Below are 19085 nucleotides of genomic sequence, written 5' to 3'. Positions count from 1 at the left end.
CTTTTGGGAAAAGTTGGAGGTGGGCAAAGAGGCCAGAATTAACATTGAAGTCAATGGGAAAATTAATGGTGGTCTGCATCCAACCCGAACTCGAGAGTTATCTTCCCTCAACCTCGATTTCGTGTTCATAAGGCCATGTCACTTTAATAGGCCAACACATAATTAAATGTATGTGAATACATAACTATGGAAGCCTATATACCATTCATAATTTCTACTTTTCGCCTCTTCAGATATCTTCCTCTTTAATTGTAGGTAGTCAATTTTTCCATGTCGTCATCATATTACCCCTAGTTACAACTGGTAAATTGTTCGTAATTGTTATTTTGGTTTGGTAATAAAAGGTTCCAGGGTTCGTCCGTCCACCCCCAAAAGTTATGACAAATCCACGCCCTTGCTTTGTACAATCAAGTTTAGTCATTAGATTAGTTTGATAGTAAAGCCCCTATACTCTGTATCGACTGGAAGGGTTATTTGATAATTTTTCCGTTAAAAGTTGATTCGTATTGTTGCAGCAAGACGTGAGCTGGGGCCCCTTTTGCCAGAATGGACCAGCCCGTCCGTGGTCTATGCACGTGCCCGGTTAAAGCTATTTCACACCCTTAATCTCCTTCATTCGCGCTAATTCAACAAGATAGTCAAGAAGTCCACGGATGTTCCAGATCATTATTAGTGTTTATTTATTCATTTGATTAATCGTAGTGAGTAGACGCTTTATTTATATATAACTATAGCTGAAGTATCTGCTTATCTGTTGCATGAAGGTATTAGTGTAGTGGCTGCTTTGTATAGTTTAGTTACCTGTCTGTCTGTCGCCCTGTCATAACCCATTAAGCCTTACTCTAGCCATCACAGGTTAGGTGGGTAAACCGGCGGGCCTAGAGGCAGATAAATACCCGATTTTACAATAGTATTTACACCATGACAGTAATGACAGGAAGATTGGATTATGGTCCACAAAGTGGCATGTTAAATCTGAGCCTTTTCATCAAGGTATTCTTAGAAGATCCGCGGTCACGGATGCAACCCTCCTTGTACCTGAGTCAGGGTGTCCGAATTGAAAGTTATTATTGACGATTACATGCCATTTCGGTACTGCGTCATTTCGGACTCTCAAAAATATGGCCTCGACGTTTCGGACTCGGGTAGGTGACGAGACGAACAGATGCATTTTAATAATTCCATTTTTTTTAACATAGCATTAAGTGATAAGTAATGACAATATTTTTTTAAAATTTCTTTATTTTTCTTTGTAATATTTTTAATAACGATAATTCGTGCTATTAACCGGTAAGTAATCGGTTAACGTATGGTATCAATTTTAAACATAAAACAGAGCTTGTCAGGAGGTGCGAGTCATTAAATCGTGCGCACGTTATACTCGCCTGAAAGGCATTACATGACATGCGCAAAAATTTCAGGAATTTTTTCAAAGAAATGTACAATCCTTTAATGAAAATTTAAACTAAGGCCGTACTTATGTTTACCTAGTTAACTTGGTTCATTTGAAATATTTTTAATTAATTATATATCTACGATAATATACAAAACAATACTCTGTTTCCCTATGGCAGGATTTAGGGGCCAAAAGTAAATGTATGTTAAAAGTGTTAATATAATACATCAGAGAAAATACCTAATACCTAAGATGCAAAATACATATGTCGTTATACTTATAATGATGAATACATAATACCGTTAAAGTAAAAGTCAAATTACAAATGTTTTTTGGAAAAAATCCACTAATGTGCACAACCTTTTCACATAAACACTTCAACAAAGCAACTTTGCAAAATGACATCTGTCTTTTGCATCTTGAGTTCTTGAGGTAAAAGGTCATCGGGTTGTATTTATTTTGACTTTACGGCTTTACTTGTTATTATCAATTAATGCAATCTTGCGCCAATTTAAATGTATGGAAACTGTATATTATATTTGGAAAGATTTAATATATTAAATGATCATAATGTACGATAACCTTTTGAAAGAAAATTTAAATTTTACTTTGATTTTGTATCTGTTCTTTGTTATAAATTGTTATTAAGGAGCTCATTTCATGAAAACAAAACGATTAGTCCATTTAATGAAATGTTCTTTAATTACGATGATTAATTTTAAAATGGTTCATTCAACAATGTTTTAAAGTTTTTACTGGCCTGCCAGCAATTGTAATTTGACATTTGACTTTTACTTTAACAGTATTATGTATTCATCATTATAAGTATAATGACATATGTATTTTGCATCTTAGGTATTAGGTATTTTCTATGATGTATAATAACACTTTCAACATACATTTAGTTTTGGCCCTTAAATCCTGCCATATTTACTGTTGTACGTGACATATATGGCGATAATATTACGATTACACAATGTTACTAAGAATAGAATAAAGTAAATTGGAAGGCGTCTATATTGATTGGACAATAAAGAAATAATTCCTCGCTTGCAAGTAGAATTTTTTTGATTGGTTAATTTAACTAAAAGCGTCTAAAGTGAAAAGTGCCAACCCAGGCTCTATAAATGTAACAAAGAATAGTCTAGCAAAAGTACAAACTGTATGTAAAATAAAACAAAAATTATAAAAAATCTTCTTAAATCTTATTACGATTACACAATGTTACTAAGAATAGAATAAAGTAAATTGGAAGGCGTCTATTGATTGGACAATAAAGAAATACATGTAATTCCTCGCTTGCAAGTAGAATTTTTATGATTGGTTAATTTAACTAAAAGCGTCTAAAGTGAAAAGTGCCAACCCGGGCTCTATAAATGTAATGAAGTACAAACTGTATGTAAAATAAAATAAAACAAAAACTATAACCAGCATCTGTCAGGCAGATACGCCCACATACAAGAGATTGATAGAGAACAAGCTAAAAAGAAAGTGATTTTTCCTACAATCAAGGGCCATAATTCATGAAGTTACAATTCGATATGCGCAAATATCGAAAGGAACCAAGATCTTTGGGTTATAAACATGCATTTCAAGTTACATCAAAATCGGATTAAAATTGTCATCTCTACAGGGTCCACAAACTTGAAGATATACCATATTTTTACACTTTTCGCGTACAACGGGCGGCCATTTTGGTTTGATTTTCATACTGATCATAAGTAAAAGAGACATTCAATAATGTTTTACTCTGAGTAACTGGTTTAATTCTGCTTATACACTTCTTTAATCCGCAAGAATTTCATACATCTTCATTTTATGACGGATGTGACATATTGATGGGGATCATCTTTTCATAAGCGCAATGGTTCAAACTGAGATTAAAATACTTGTTGCGTTTTTTTCACTGACAGTAATTGTGGACAGGTTGGTAATCGATAGGTTGACAGGCAATGAAACATATGCGCACATACATATTGGATGATATTTTGTCGTCAGGTGTTCACAAGGTTCAACAAAATGAAGATAGGATTAATAACTCTCTAGAAGTAATGAACAGAAATGGTTGAAATTACATTGGCTTCTTGGTTTCCCTGATGTAAATAATATGCACAACAATTTCATTCAGATCGAATCATCAGTTTTGTTGATAAAAAGAATTCACAGGGTTCTTCAAATTGAAACTAGGGTTATAATTCTAGAAATAATGAAGGAAAATTGTTGAAATTCAATAGACTTCTTTCTTGTACTACATTAATTAAAATAATCCAGAGGGACCCACAAGCTAAAATAGGCGATTTTGCGTACAATCAGGGGCCATAATTCAGGAAGTTACGATCCGATATGTGCAAATATCGAAAGGAATAAAGATCATTGGGTTATAAAAATGCATTTAAAGTTTCATTAAAATTGTGACGTCTACAACCTTGATATACTATATTTTTATACTATTCGCGTACAAGCGCGTCCATTTTGTCCGCCAGTTTTGGTTCGATTTCCACGAAATTTGAATCAAACTTCATTACAGTGTAACCGTGATATAATCAAGCGTTTTTTTAAATCGATTAATAATTGTGACCTCCAGAGGGACCACAAGCTAATAATGGCGATTTTTCATATAATCGGGGGCCATAATTCAGGAAGTTACGATCCAATATGCGCAAATATCAAAAGGGACTATGATCTTTGGGTTATTAACATGCATTTAAAGTTTCATCAAAATCAGATCAAAATTGTGACCTCTACAGAGTCCACAACCCTGATACAACATATTTTTACACTATTCGTGTACAAGTGGTGGCCATTTTGTCTGGTAGTTTTGGTCAGATTTTCACGAAATTCTAACTCAACCTTCATTATGGTGTAATGGAGATATCAACAAATGGTAGTTTCAATTGGATAATAATTGTGACCTGCACAGGGACCACAAGCTGACAATGGCGATTTTGTGAATATTCAAATGACAAAAGTATAGTCTGTATAAAATTTATGTACTTTATTTAAATTAGGAAAAAGCCTGTGTAAATTGCTTCCAGAGTTAAGGCCCTTGTTTCAATATGTAAAACCTTTTGCACCCACAAACAACAAAAAATTATAATTTGATCTGTATAAAATTGTCTTGTAAATGCCGCCCCATTACCTACAGGAGTAAGAATATGTGATACTTCTTATCACCCACTTGGACGATTTAGTTGCTGTGGCCTTAAGTTTTATTACCTGGCAACCTATCTTTAAATTTGTATGGATATTGAAAATAAAAGAATACTTACTTTCTGTTTTTCTGTTTGCTGGGGAATGACTTTACTGAAATTGTCAATGTAATTTTAAATGAAATTATTTAGGAGTATATATAAAGAGATTTTTCTTCATATTTCATGCAGAAGTTGACACAGGAATGATTTCCCGGACACATTTATTCATCATAAGTTAAATGTTTGGTATTAAATAAATTTTGACAATTTAGTTTTTGGCTGATTTAAAAATAAAAAAACTTTAAGTGTCTGTGACAAAAGGTAATTTTTTTTTAGTAATTATATTTCTTACATGTTGGTAATTCGGATTCCTTTTCTCATGCCTGCTACATTCATTCCAATCAGGTCTAGGGTATCAAATCTTGAGATTTCTGTTAACAATGTTGTTTTAACAGTCAGTGAATATGAGCTAATCATCAAGATTGTATCTGGCCTAGGATAGGAAAATATAAGTTTGCCAATATTTTTTTCACAAATACAGTAAACTTTGCATAAGTCAGATCTTTGCTCAATTTGTGTAAAATCTATTGGACCCTTTGATTCTACACGTTTTTCTTATTAAGTCTGATCTTTTCTCAAGTCGGGATCAAAATGTTCGGTCCATTTATCTATTTCCGTATTTTTTCCTTCGGTAAGTCAGTTTTGTCCTGATGCTGTAAAATGTGGCTAGGTATTCCCTGCACAGAGCCCTAAAATACTTTTCCTTGTCATTTTGACTCGTATCTGCCTATTTGACGTGACACAATAATAGAATTTTCAAGAAAATTCGAAACTCACTTTCTGCTGTACGGGACACTTTTCTTGGAAAATTTAGGACATTTTTCAAAGATTTCAATAGACTACCGTCGACAAACTGGTAGTTATCTATACTAACAAAATCTTGGAATCATTTTTTGCATATTGAATATTCAATATGCAATTCATCAATAACCAGCGGCTGCCAGACAGGATACGCCCAATACGAGAGATGGATAGAGAACAAGCTAAAAAGAAAGTGATTATTCCTACCATCAAGGGCAATAATTCATGAAGTTACAATTCGATATTTTCAGGAAATTCGAATTCACCTTCCTTATGGCGTAACAGTGATATAATCAAATGCTTTTTTTAAATCGGATAATAATTGTGACCTCCAGAGAAGCTAAAATAGGCGATTTTGCGTACAATCAGGGAAATGATCCGATATGCGCAAATATCAACAGGAACCAAGATCTTTGAGTTATAAACATGCATATCAAGTTTCATCAAAATTGGATTAAAATTGTGACCTCTAAAGGGTCTACAACCTTGATATACCATACTTTTACACTAATCGCGTACAAGCGACGGTCATTTTGTTTGGCCATTTTAGTCCGATGTTCACGAAATTCGAACTGAACCTCCGTTACGCTGTACCTATGACATAATCAAACGGTTTTTTTTAAATCAGGTAATAATTGTGACATCCAGATGGAGCACAAGCTAATAAAGGCGATTTTTTTTGTACAATCAGGGGCCATAATTCAGGAAGTTACGATCCGATATGTGCAAATATCGAAAGGAATCGAGATCATAATCAAACGTTTTTTTAAATCAGGTAATAATTGTGACATCCAGATGGAGCACAAGCTAATAAAGGCGATTTTTTTTGTACAATCAGGGGCCATAATTCAGGAAGTTACGATCCGATATGTGCAAATATCGAAAGGAATCGAGATCATTAGGTTATAAACATGCATTTCAAGTTTCATCAAATTAAAATTGTGACCTCTACAGGGTCCACAACCTTGATATACCATATTTTTACACAATTCGCGTACAAGCGGCGGCCATTTTGTCTTGCAATTTTGGTCCGATTTTCACGAAATTTGAACTCGACCTTCATTAAGGTGTATTGGTGATAAACTGATATAAACAATTGTGAACTTCAGAGGGACCAAAAGCTAAAAATGGTGATTTTTCGTATTATCAGTGCTAAAATTAGAAATTTATGCTCCGATATGCGCAAATATCCAAAGGAACCAAGATCTTTAGGTTATAAACATGCATTTAAAGTTTCATCAAAATCAGATTAAAATTGTGACCTCTACAGGGTCCACAACCTTGATATACCATATTTTTAAACTATTCGCGTACAAGTGGCGGCCATTTTGTCCAGCAGTTTTGGTCTGATTTTCACAAAATTTGAACTCGACCTTCATTACGGTGTAACGGTGATATAATCAAACGGTTTTTCAAATCGGATAATAATTGTGACCTCCAGAGAGACCACAAGCTAAAAATGGCGATTTTTCGTATAATCAGGGGCCATAATTCAGGAAGTTACAAACCGATAAGCGCAAATATCAAAGGAAACCAAGATCTTTGGGTTATAAACATGCATTTCAAGTTTCATCAAAATCGGTTCAAAATTGTGACCTCTACAGTGTTCACAATCTTAAAACGTGATTTTTCGTACAATCAGGGGCCATAATCCATGAAGTTACGGCCCGATATATGCCAGTATCGAAAGGAACCGAGATCTTATGGTGATAAACCTATATTTCAAGATTAATTGAAATCGGATAAAAATTGTGACCTGTAGTGAGTTCACAAACAATTGTGGACGGACAGGGGAGACGACAATATACGTCCACATGAAAATGTGGGCGTATAAAAATACCTTTTTGATGTCTGTATTTTTGATAAATGTGCATTTGAATCAATTACCTGGCTCTTGTAGATTTACTGTAATTGAGCTAAGATTGAATTTCGATCTTCGGCTAACTCAGATCTTTGGTTAACTCGGATAAAATTAGTCAGTCCACTTAGATCTGACTTATGTGAAGTTTACTGTAACTAGTTGCCATGCATGCAAGATACACCAATTTTTACCAGATGTTTGTGTAAATCAGGGGCAATATTTTTATACGTCCACATTTTCAGTCGTTGCCCCTGTCAATCCGCATGTCCGTTCACATTTTATTTGGGGACACTCTGCAGGTCACAATTTTTATCCATGTTGATGAAACTTGAGATATAGGTAGGGTTCCTTTCGATATTGGCATCTATTGGATAGGGCTAAAATGATATGCTGTGCCACTATATAATACAGTATCATGTCATAGCCCAGTCATACAGGTGCATCATGATACACATTTTAAATTGACCAAATTTTGCCTTAAAGAAACCAGCGGCTGTCAGGCAGGATTCGCCCACATACAAGAGTTGGATAGAGAACAAGCTAAAAATAAAGTGATTTTTCCTACAATCAAGGGCCATAATTCATGAAGTTACAACTCGATATGTGCAAATATCGAATGGAACCAAGATCTTTGGGTTATAAACATGCATTTCAAGTTACATCAAAATCGAATTAAAATTGTGACCTCTACAGGGTTCACAATCTTGATATACCATATTTTGACACGTACAAGCGGCGGTCATTTTGTTAGACAGTTTTGGCCGATTTTCACGAAATTTGAATTCAACCTTCATTACGGTGTAACGGTGATATAATTAAACGGTTTTTTTTAAATCGGAAATAATAATTGTGACCTCCAGAGGGACCACAAGCTAAAGTAGGCGATTTTGAGGGGCCATACGATCCGATATGCACAAATATCAAAAGGAGCCAAGATCCTTGGGTTATGAACATGCATTTCAAGTTTCATCAAATTCGGATTAAAATTTTGACCTCTAAAGGGTCCACAACCTTGATATACCATACTTTTCTACTATTGGTATAGAAGTGGCGGCCATTTTGTTCGGCAATTTTGGTCCGATGGTCACGAAATTTGAACTCGACCTTCATTACGGTGTAGCAGTTATATAATCAAACGGTTTTTTTTAAATCGGATAATAATTGTGACCTCCAGAGGGACCACAAGCAAAAAATGGCGATTTTTCGTATAATCAGGGGCCATAATTCAGGAAGTTACGATCCGATGTGCACAAATATTGAAAGGAACCAAGATCTTTGGGTTATAAACATGCATTTAAATTTTCATCAAAATCAGATTAAAATTGTGACCTCGACAGTGTTCACAAGCTAAAAACGTGATTTTTCGTGCAATCAGGGGCCATAATCCATAAAGTTACAGTCTGATACATGCCAATATCGACAGGAACCGAGGTCTTATGGTGATAAATCTATATTTCAAGTTACATCGAAATCGGATAAAAATTGTGACCTGTAGAGTGTTCACAAACAATTGTTGACGTATGGACTGACAGGGGCGACAACAATATACATCCACATGAAAATGTGTCAAAAATATATAAAACTGCCATTTAAAACCGTGGACATATATTGTTTATTAATAGATAAAATAAAATTAATATTTTAAGCTGTATTTATGGCACTTTTTTAACTCAAGAATCAAAATACACAATCTCGGACACAGAATTCAGTATGCATCATACACTATACACGTCTTATCAAAATTTCAAACTGATAACTTTACTCAGAATAAAGTAATTTGAAATTTTGCATTATCTATTATGGATCTAATGTAGCAAGAATAGTAAGCCCTGTAAATCTTGAATAATGCATCTTTATTAAAGCTGTGTTTAATTCCAAAATAATGGAATGGGGTTGGGGGGAAAATAATTCAGGAAAATATTTTGCATTTGTGATTAAGAGCAGGGATCTTAATCCATTTTGATACTCCATTTTGATACAATCAGCCAGAATTGGGTCAAATGAGGTCCCGGTAGGAAATAGGGTAATTACATATCGTATGTAATATAACCTTGTGTTAACTGTAATTTAACTTTAATATGTTTCATATTTAGGTGTTTTATGTTGAAACTGAAAAGCTTCAAGTTGTATTGTAAATACTTACTGTTGCCAACCAATGCCTTCAACGGACCCTTTAAACGGTTCTTCTTCATCACATTCCTAAAAGAGAGGGAGTAATGAGGGTTTTAACTTCCACTGAACAGAAACAAGTTTGATCTGGTAGTAATATATAATACAATTTTATTTCAATAATTAATTTGTGCTTAGGGCTCTTTAGCAGTGGGAAGACCCACCCCCAAAAAACTACAAAGTCAGGCAAACAAGGCTATCAAAATGAGGTTTTTAAAAGTGTGGGATTCGAAGCATGCCACTAAACATAATGACAGGTGTGGGGGCTTATGTCTACTTTGCAACACACAGCAACACGTTGCAAGTATGCTGATTGTATCAGGTCCTCATGTCAACTCGGAACCACACTTAACATGTGACTGTTAATTTATCAATCACTTCATCAAAAAAATGGCAAATACCTTAGAAGAAGCACCCCAAAGACATGGTCAATCTTACCACCATTCTATTAGTATATTATTGTCGACATCAACATTTTAAAAAAGGGAGTACCATTTTGTTTATTTGTAAGTCACATGACACGTCTCCCATCACATGATCTTATATCCAGTGAAATGAGTTGCCACTTCTAGGAACACTTGTGTCGACTGCAACTGTTTGCAGCAAGTTAAGCATGTGCAACTGGCTGCTACTAGTTGGTTGAGTTTGAGGAGGTAGATTCAGTTGAAGCCAGATAACCCTCCCCCTCTGTTGCTGAAAGTACATGTAAGCCCCCCCCCCCCCCTATGATATAAGTCCTGGCCAGACAGGGTTCTTTATTTTGTGTTTGTATATCAGTTAAAGATGCATTATGTAAGTTCTAAATCTTATCATTTTTGAATCAATATTGGCCAGCTCTTTATCTAAATCTTGCATAATGCATATTTCATTAAACAGGTGTATAATTAAAGTCATAAGTGTACTGTTAATTTGATAAATATGACTCAATTATTTACAGGTCACTTGCCAAGTCCATTGACTTATATTAGCAAGGTGAAGGAGAATGAGAATAATCAGCACAAGATACAAGTGTGAAGGGGTACTTAAACATTTTTATTATTGCTATTTAAGAAAAATGATCAACTAAGGGAAAGTCAAGCATGAAGTTTCTTGAGGGCGCTTAGTGAGAAGGTATTCTAAATTCCTCTTGTCTGAAAAAATGAAATAGGTTGGAGGTCATTAGAGTGAAAAGTAACCATTGGACTTGGGTGCGGTAAGTTAGCTAGTTAATATGCTATTAAATACATGTTCTATATTTACTAATATTTCAGTTTGTGGCGTCGAATTTAGGTCATTGGTTTCGTGGTATTCATTCACCACAACGCTTTTTACAACAACACGAGAACCAATTGGTGGTAGGCTACGGTGAGTGTGGCCTTCGGGCCCCAGAGCTTCAACTGGATTGGTTTTGCCTTATCATCCTGTGTTTTCTGTGGGCTAAGAGAGATGAATTTTCTCTTTGTGGTCCCTGTTGAAACTGTGTCATTGATCTGAAAATGTCATGGTTGATTTTAATATGACAAATTATTATAGATTATAGTCTAAATGTCACCAACAGTTTAGTTTTACTATAGACCATTTAGGAGTTTTTGGAATCACGGGATATGGTGCATTAAAATAAATGTAAACAAGCCTGGTCCTGCCATAGACTTGAATGGAAATAATTGCTGCCAGAGTTATGGCTCACTTGATCACTTTGATATATCTTTTGGACGCTCTAAAAGCTAAAGTTAATATATGATTGACTCAATTTATAAATATTGTTTATGCTTATTGATTTTCAACAATTTCCGATAATTAATAAATACTACCAGATATATATATGACCCCTGATTACTTCGAAATATGACGCGCTAGAGGCTAAATTTAATATCTGATTGACTTTATATTTATTCACAGTGTTTAAGGTCATGAGAGGAAGATGCTTTTTGATTTTGAATTATCTCCAATAATTACCGTCAGGGTTATGGCCCTTGATCAATTTGAAATATCTTGTAGACTGTCTGGAGGGAAAAGTTAATATTTTGTTGATGCTCTAGAGGCTGAATTGTTTAAAATTGAATCCTTTGAAAATCACACCTAACTCTAAAACTGAATGCAAGGAACAGGTCTGTTTACATTGAAGCACAACTACTTCCTGTCCTGCGTACGCAAAGCTACTAAAAGGTCTATTCAAGCACAGGACTCTGACCTTCTATCAGTATACATATGCATACACCATGTCATACCAGACAATATATAATAAAAAAAAGAACAGGAATACATTGCCTTTGGAAGACCCTATTTTACCTGCTCTCGCTTCGGCTGGGTTTTTTTTCCAACAATTTGTAATGTCCGGCAATCCAACCTCTGTCAATTCACTCAGATATGTTTTTTCTTCAATCCAGTCGTTTTGATTTGCATAAATACTACCACAAAACGATACCATAGCCACTTAATTCCAATATTTACATTATTTTCGCTCGTTGACGTTTGTCCTCAACTCCATGCGCTGACGTCACACAAAAGGACTCCATGCGCTGACGTCACACAAAACACCGAACACAAATTGGCACCTATTCGGCTAGCAACCTATTCGACCGATCCCGCTGGCAACCTGTTCAAAACAAAGACAACAGTAGCCCAAACTCATCTAATTTCATCAACTAATAAATCCAACAAAATCCAATGAAAGTAAAATATTTATTTTTTTATCCATTCCTTTGTTCTGAATAGGTTGCCAACGAACAGGTTGCCAGCTGGATCGGTCGAATAGGTCGCTAGCCGAATAGGTGCAAATTTGTGTTCGGTGTTTTGTGTGACGTCAGCGCATGGAGTCGAGGACAAATTGGAAATGGACGAAAATAATGTAAACATTGGGAACAAGTGGGTATCGTTTTGTGGGAGTATTTATGCAAATCAAAACAACTGGATTGTAGAAAAAAACATGAGTGAATCGACAGAGGTTTGATTGCCTGACATTATGAATTGTTGAAAAAAACGAGACGAAGCGAGAGCGGGTAAAATCGAGTCTTCAAAAGGCATTGCATTCCTGTTCTTTTTTTTAATTATATATTGTCTGGTACGGTAGGGTGTATGCATATATATACGGATAGGTCAGATTCCTGGGATTCAAGAAATAACCTACTCTGTATATAATATACTGGTTTCTAAATATGCCTTGAGGGTAGCCACAACACGACAATTTTTGTTATGTATTTTTCCCCATCTTGTTCATAAGGTAAATGTAATTTTTCAGATACCTGATGACATTTATACTTATTGTTTCAATAGATTCTAATTTAATACCCCCTTTTGCAGTTAATTTCATGCCTCGTGGGTGTTTATTTTAAAAAATAGTAGTTCTTACTTTTGCAATGTATCCACTAACGCTGACCCTTGATTTTTTGGGTGAGGATAGGGCATCAGGAACTGAGATTAGCTGCGGATCATAAAAATTGTTTACTTTATCCTGGTTAATGGGAAAGGGTTTGGTTTGAAATATCTGAAATAAAATAGTCTGTATCATTGAGGATTATACTTGTGATTTTCTGGATTATTGGCCCTGATTTTACGTAAAATCACTTTTTATTTTAGTTTGTTTTGTTCCTCTCTTGCAAATTGAGGGCGGATCTTACATGGCCACTGCTTGTGAAAACTGGACGAAAATTGTGACCTCTAGACCATTCACAAGCTGTAAACATGATTTTTTGTACACAGGGGTCCTAATCCATAAAATTAGGCTCGAGTACAAACAACGCTAATAATCAAAGGAACCAAGCTCTTGGAGAGATAAATCTATACTTCAAGTTTCATCACATTCGGATAAAAATTGTGATCTGTAGGATAGGCCGATAGACAGGTCGATGACATTACATCTACATGGAAATGTGGGCCACATATAATATTATAAATTGTTATCTTTGTAGCCTCCACAAGCAAAATCTGAATGGACACATGGATTGATGGACAGGGCGATGGCACCACACCACGTGTTTATGAAAAGATGGGCATATAGATATCAAAAGAATTTGTAAGGAATTGTTCCCTAGTTGAGCAAGTAATGTCTTACCTCAGTGTGTGGACTGATTCTGTACATATCGACAGAAAAGGAACAGTTCTTGATGATCAAAAATCTATCTTTTATTATGTGCTATGGTACTGTTTGCTGTTTGGTTCATTAATAATTAGTTTATAGACGGAATCTGGGGTTGCAATGTGCGTGTAAATATAGCACTTGGCTACTTGCAACTCGTATAAAATTTTTCCTTTAATTGTTATTCCATTCTGAAATGAAATATCTGATATAGAATATGATCATTCCGACCTTTGGGGGGTATTTATCTTCGTCAGAAACCAATAAAAAAAACTTAAATGCTTATTGAATAATGCTAGTTAAAGTCAAAGTCCTATCTCAAATTGAATTTTAATATCTATAATTATTTTTTTTCAGAAATGAAAGCCTTCTTTAATTAACAGTATATATTAATAATTTTTAATAAATCATAAAAGCACACAGTGAGGTGAGACGTCACAATGTTGAAGCCAAATGCATTTTATCTTCGAAGTTGGAAAACAATCAACCACTCAGATATGTTAAATGGAAAATATTAATAAACTAGCCTAATACTGTAAATACATACTGGTAACATGAGACTAGAGAGAGAGAAATTGGTTTAACTTTAACATTTATCGTACACTCGACACAAACTAGGTCATTTCGGGACTAACAATCATATGGTTTAATTTTATTGCAATAATTCGTTTGCGTGTAGGGGTCTTTAGCAATAGCTGCAGTGAGCAGTGGGAGGAAACCGGAGGACAGGGAGAAAACTTACGAGGTTGGACAGGCGACCCTTCAACTTGTCACACACAACCGGGATTCGAAACCACGCCAGTTGACTCAATGACAGGCTTTATATGATACAGTGCGCACGTGCTAACTATGCTAACCATTCGGTCTCCCAACAACTCCCCATAACAATAACATAAGAGAAGCACACATCGAGAAGCTCTAGAAGTAGAACAACGACGAAAGTACTATGCCTGGGGAGAAAAAAAAACAATGACAATAGTAATAGTCCTTGGCTTTTCCTATATGGGCCATGGCACTTGTGACTTAGTTTGAGTTTGACTTTTTAAGGTCAAATTCAAATGGCCCATTTTTAATTTATTTTAAGGCCAATTGAAATTACATTTCAAATGTAGGTATTGGAACAATGAGTCCTTTTGGAATGAGTATTTATGGTAGATCACTCAGTTTGATAATGAAAAACTTAAAAATGACAATCTGATCAAGGGACAGTGTCATGAGTGTACCAAGTTTGGGTTGGCACGTTGGTATGGCTCTCTATCATCTATCTATGCTATCCTGTACCCTCAACCTGCAGTGTAGCCGTAGGCTGAAGGCCAACAGTTTAGAAATTGTCTAGATTAATCCAAGGACGCTGCTTTTGTTACTTACCATGCCGACTACTGCGGATGTCGACTTTGATGCAATGCAGGCCTGTAATTTGTAAATCTTAAAATACACTAAGAAAACTAGTAGGTATTAGTAAGACACCAAGATTCGGTTGCGCGCCTATTTTTACAAGTCAATAGGCATGCGTAATCTTATTCGCGGTAAGTTGCGCACGCATGCATGGGCAATTTCGCGCGATATTTACTAGGCCTATGTCTATCTCCCAAACAGTAGGGTGACCCACGCACCTACAGAAATACAGCCAACCGCTGATAGTTCGAGACTACCACTGAAGCGTGCACATTCGCCGTGTCGAGGCCAACTTTCTGACAGTATGATACTATAAATAGGCATGGCACGTGCAATTCTCTACAAATCTATCAACTATTACAGCCGTAAAAAAATTATTGTTGACGATTTTGAATAGCAGTAAAATTAAGCTTCTTGGTTATTACAGCAGATTTAGAAATTACGTTCGTTTCATTTTTTAAATCGCTTTATCATTAACTGTACCGTTAAGAGTGGCATCTTTTGGTTTAGTACATTAATATCTCTGAAACACTCGGGTTAGACAGGAACATGATACTAGCAGTAGTTTCATTTTACTTTTACAAGCTTCTTAAAACAATTGTTGAGCTAGCTAACGTGCTCATTTCTAAATTCAATTTCTTGTTCTAGCTTTCTGTTATGTTTCGTAAAAAAGTAGTCTTAATTATCCCGACCTGTCAATCAGCCCTAGAATGGTCGATAGACTGGTTAAGCGAGACTAATTTCAAAACAAGGGCACGTAACCTATCTTTTACTCAAAAGTGTCTGGATGTTATGGACGACACATGGAACCAGTTTTCAGTCTATTATTTATAGATGATTAATGGTCATAGCTTATTAAGTACAACATGATCGTTTATTTAGTGACTATAATTGTGTGAAACTGATTTGAGGCTTGGCATATATATAAATATTGTGGCGAAATTGTCGAGATATATGGAGATATTTATTTATGGTGGGTCACCCTACAAACAGAGTTGTCTTCCCTTGCAGTCCACACTACTGCAGAGCCTTATTCAAGGTTCTGCACTACTGGATAGCGAGACTTGCGTGGAGAATGGGCCTATGTTTATTAGATAAAGGTCTTACCGCAAACGATACAAAAACCCAATATGACTATAAATTAACATTAAAAAAACGGAACCAAGCTTGACGACCCTTATACTTTCGTTGATGGGTGGAGCGATGACATAAAAAATCTACCTAATATTACGTAGATAAATATTACAAAATATCTAGTAATTATAGAAATATTAGAAACGCCAAAAGTGTGTTCATAATCGAGAGCAAAATTTAAAGAGAAGGCCATGTTCAGGATTGTTTTTATCATAAAACATCAACAACAAAATGGTTTGGTTTTATAAAATCAAAGGCAACCATTTATTAATTTTATTGCTGTTACTAGTGTGAATCCATGACCAGTTGGACCAAAGACCACTCGGTCCAAGGCGGTTTATTACAGATTTAACGTCCAATACAATGAATATGATATTATGGACAGGTTGATTTAATTAAATTATTTACAGTTGAAAATTGTTAAAAACAGAAAATAAAAAGGGTTCTCGGGTACCAAAAGGTTCCTTGAAGCACTATTATAAATTCGCTGTCGTGAGAAGAGAGGGCGGATAATCTTCTCCCTTTGTCATAATAAAGTTGAAACAGGAGGTCCAACTGACTGATGTTTGGCGTCATCAGAGCGGATAGAAAAAAAAACCCGTTGGGAAAAAGAATCCGCTGGCTTTATGTGGAAAGAGAAGTGCTCGCCGTAAAAACCACATAGCTGGACCCGTAGATTATTTACATTTTAAAAGTGTTCGCCCGATAAGTTCCATGTTAAAAATTAACTGACTTAAAAGTTGTAGGCATCCCAAAAAGTTGTAGGCATCCCATTCGAGTTTTACTTGCGTACGGCTCTTCACGGATACAAATTTACCTGAAAAGAAAAAGAAGGGCCAGCAGCAATACACAAAAAATATTAATTAAAAAAAAAAATAAACAATAAGACAAATTGAACCATTAATAGGAATAAATACATTTTTAAACTCGGGTTAAATTGATTGATGTTCACTGTCATTGTTAATAATGGTTGTGTAGGTCCCTATTCCTTTATTTTGTTATTAGTTTTCCTTGTATATTAAATCGAGCAGCAGGCTGATCCGCCATACTGTCCTACAACAATAGTTCCTTCTTTGTAACTAGATATGTAGTTCCCTATCTTAACGTCTCGAGTTTTTTTACACAACGTAGAGGTCAAACTTACCGGCCTGTAAGAACCGGTTTCATTTTTATCTGTGGGTTAATCACAAGATTAAAGAACTGAGCATTTAATTACCGACCATAAATTTAACCCAGTGAAGTGCGAATGTTGCCACAATTTGACTGTTATTCATGTCATCATTGCGTGCAATAAATTGGACAAGACTCCCTTTACGAAGTTTTTAATGGAAAATGCCAAACTTAAATATACCCTCCAAAATGTACTCTTCCCCCCTCATAATGTCATATAAGTTTTATGAAGCTATCTCAAACTTCATAGCAGAATCGGGAATAAACTAATAATTTAGTTGTGCTAAAAGAGCACTAGTCAAAGGAAGATAACTGGTTGTGTAGACCAGGGTCCGTATTCAAAGGTTTTCTAAAAGTTAAGTAAAAATACTTAATTTTTCCACTTAACCAAGTGTTTTACCTTAAATTGGTATTCAAAGGCTCTATTTTACATATACTTGGCTATGTGAAAACTTAACTCCCCGCTCAAATTATGGAAAACTCACATTCGCCTAATAGCATGAATTTTCAATTTATGGAATGCCATCCACTGCCAAAAATTTTAAATGTCGAATTCCTAACATTGCAAGCAAGTTATGCCCACTATACTTTATTAAATTCTTAGTTTACATTACTAGGAAAATGTTTGTCGAAATATTGTATTGTAACGCACGAAGATAGTATGATTATAATTTGGGATAAATTATGATAGAGCGCATCCTTTGCCGGAATGGCTGTTTTCATAGACTTTTTTTTTTAAATTCCATTTCAATACATTACAATAAACATCCCAAACTTGGGCTGCCTAACTACAGCTAGCTCCGGCATGACGTAGGTGGATCGCTGTGTGCAGTATGTACAATAAATAGTGGTGGGATAATGATGGATATTGTAAACTTTAATTTTTTAACAATGTATCACGAATAGAAAACAACATATACTATTCAAAAAAAGTAGGGGATATTTGATTTTTAAGTGTTATTAAAGTCACCTAATGAAACTGACGAAGAAACAAATGACAAAATGAAATGAAGTTCACATTCATCGATTTATTCCAAATGATCGTTAGACTAAGTAAGGCACAGACTGACCATTATAAGGGTAAAATGATACCCGGGGTCAAACAGCAAAGTTACCACAGCATCACAACCAAGTCAGTAACGGGTAAATCCTCCTCTGTTTGCCAAACAAGCATTGATCCGACGTGTAATGAGACGTCTAAGGTCATTTTGGTCCAGATTGTCCCATTCCTGTTGCAACGCAGCAGCAAGTTCTTGGACATTGGCAGGACGTTGTTGACGTTGACGTAACCTCTGTCCAAGCATGTCCCAGACATGCTCGATGGGGGAGAGGTCGGGACTCAGTGCTGGCCAAGGTGATGTGGTGATGTTCTGTTGTTGGAGGTAACCTGTAACGATCCTGGCCCTGTGACATCTTGCGTTGTCATCCTGGAAGATGAAACGGCGGCCATGACGTCGTGCGAACGGCACAACATGGACTGCCAAGATGTTGTCCCGGTAGTACTGGCCTGTAACACGCCCTGCAACAACATGTAAAGCCGTTCTTCCAGCAACAGTGATGCCTCCCCACACCATAACAGAACCACCCCCAAATCGATCATGTCAGATGACGTTAACGTCTTGGAAGCGCTCGTTTCGACGACGCCACACCCTCCTACGTCTGTCCAAAAAATCAACAGTGAACCTTGACTCATCTGAAAACATCACATTGCTCCAGCGTCGATTATCCCAGTGTTGACGATCCCTACACCAACGACGTCTTGCCTGAATGTGATGATCTCTCAAACAAGGGATCACGCGAGGACGTCGGGCGCGAAGGTGACCCCTATGCAGTCGATTCCGAATCGTCTGGCCA

At 35.8% G+C, this 19085-nt stretch overlaps 1 long non-coding RNA gene across 2 annotated transcripts; it reads left to right on the top strand.

Annotated features, from left to right (window-relative positions):
• The first annotated feature begins 560 nt into the window (after positions 1–560).
• LOC126821225 (uncharacterized) lies at positions 561–13764 on the top strand. 2 transcript variants are annotated; one of them, XR_007680367.2, is made up of 4 exons: positions 561–701; positions 9403–9568; positions 10416–10496; positions 13366–13764. It is a non-coding gene; the product is annotated as an uncharacterized LOC126821225 (long non-coding RNA). The 2 variants fall into 2 exon arrangements; XR_007680366.2 differs by having other exon boundaries at positions 10416–10670.
• The last annotated feature ends 5321 nt before the right edge of the window (positions 13765–19085 follow it).

This window comes from Patella vulgata, chromosome 5 (assembly GCF_932274485.2).
Source record: "Patella vulgata chromosome 5, xgPatVulg1.2, whole genome shotgun sequence".
Taxonomy (NCBI): Eukaryota; Metazoa; Mollusca; class Gastropoda; family Patellidae; genus Patella; species Patella vulgata.
Note: the sequence above shows the minus strand (reverse complement) of the source record. Positions and strands in the feature narration are given on the sequence as shown.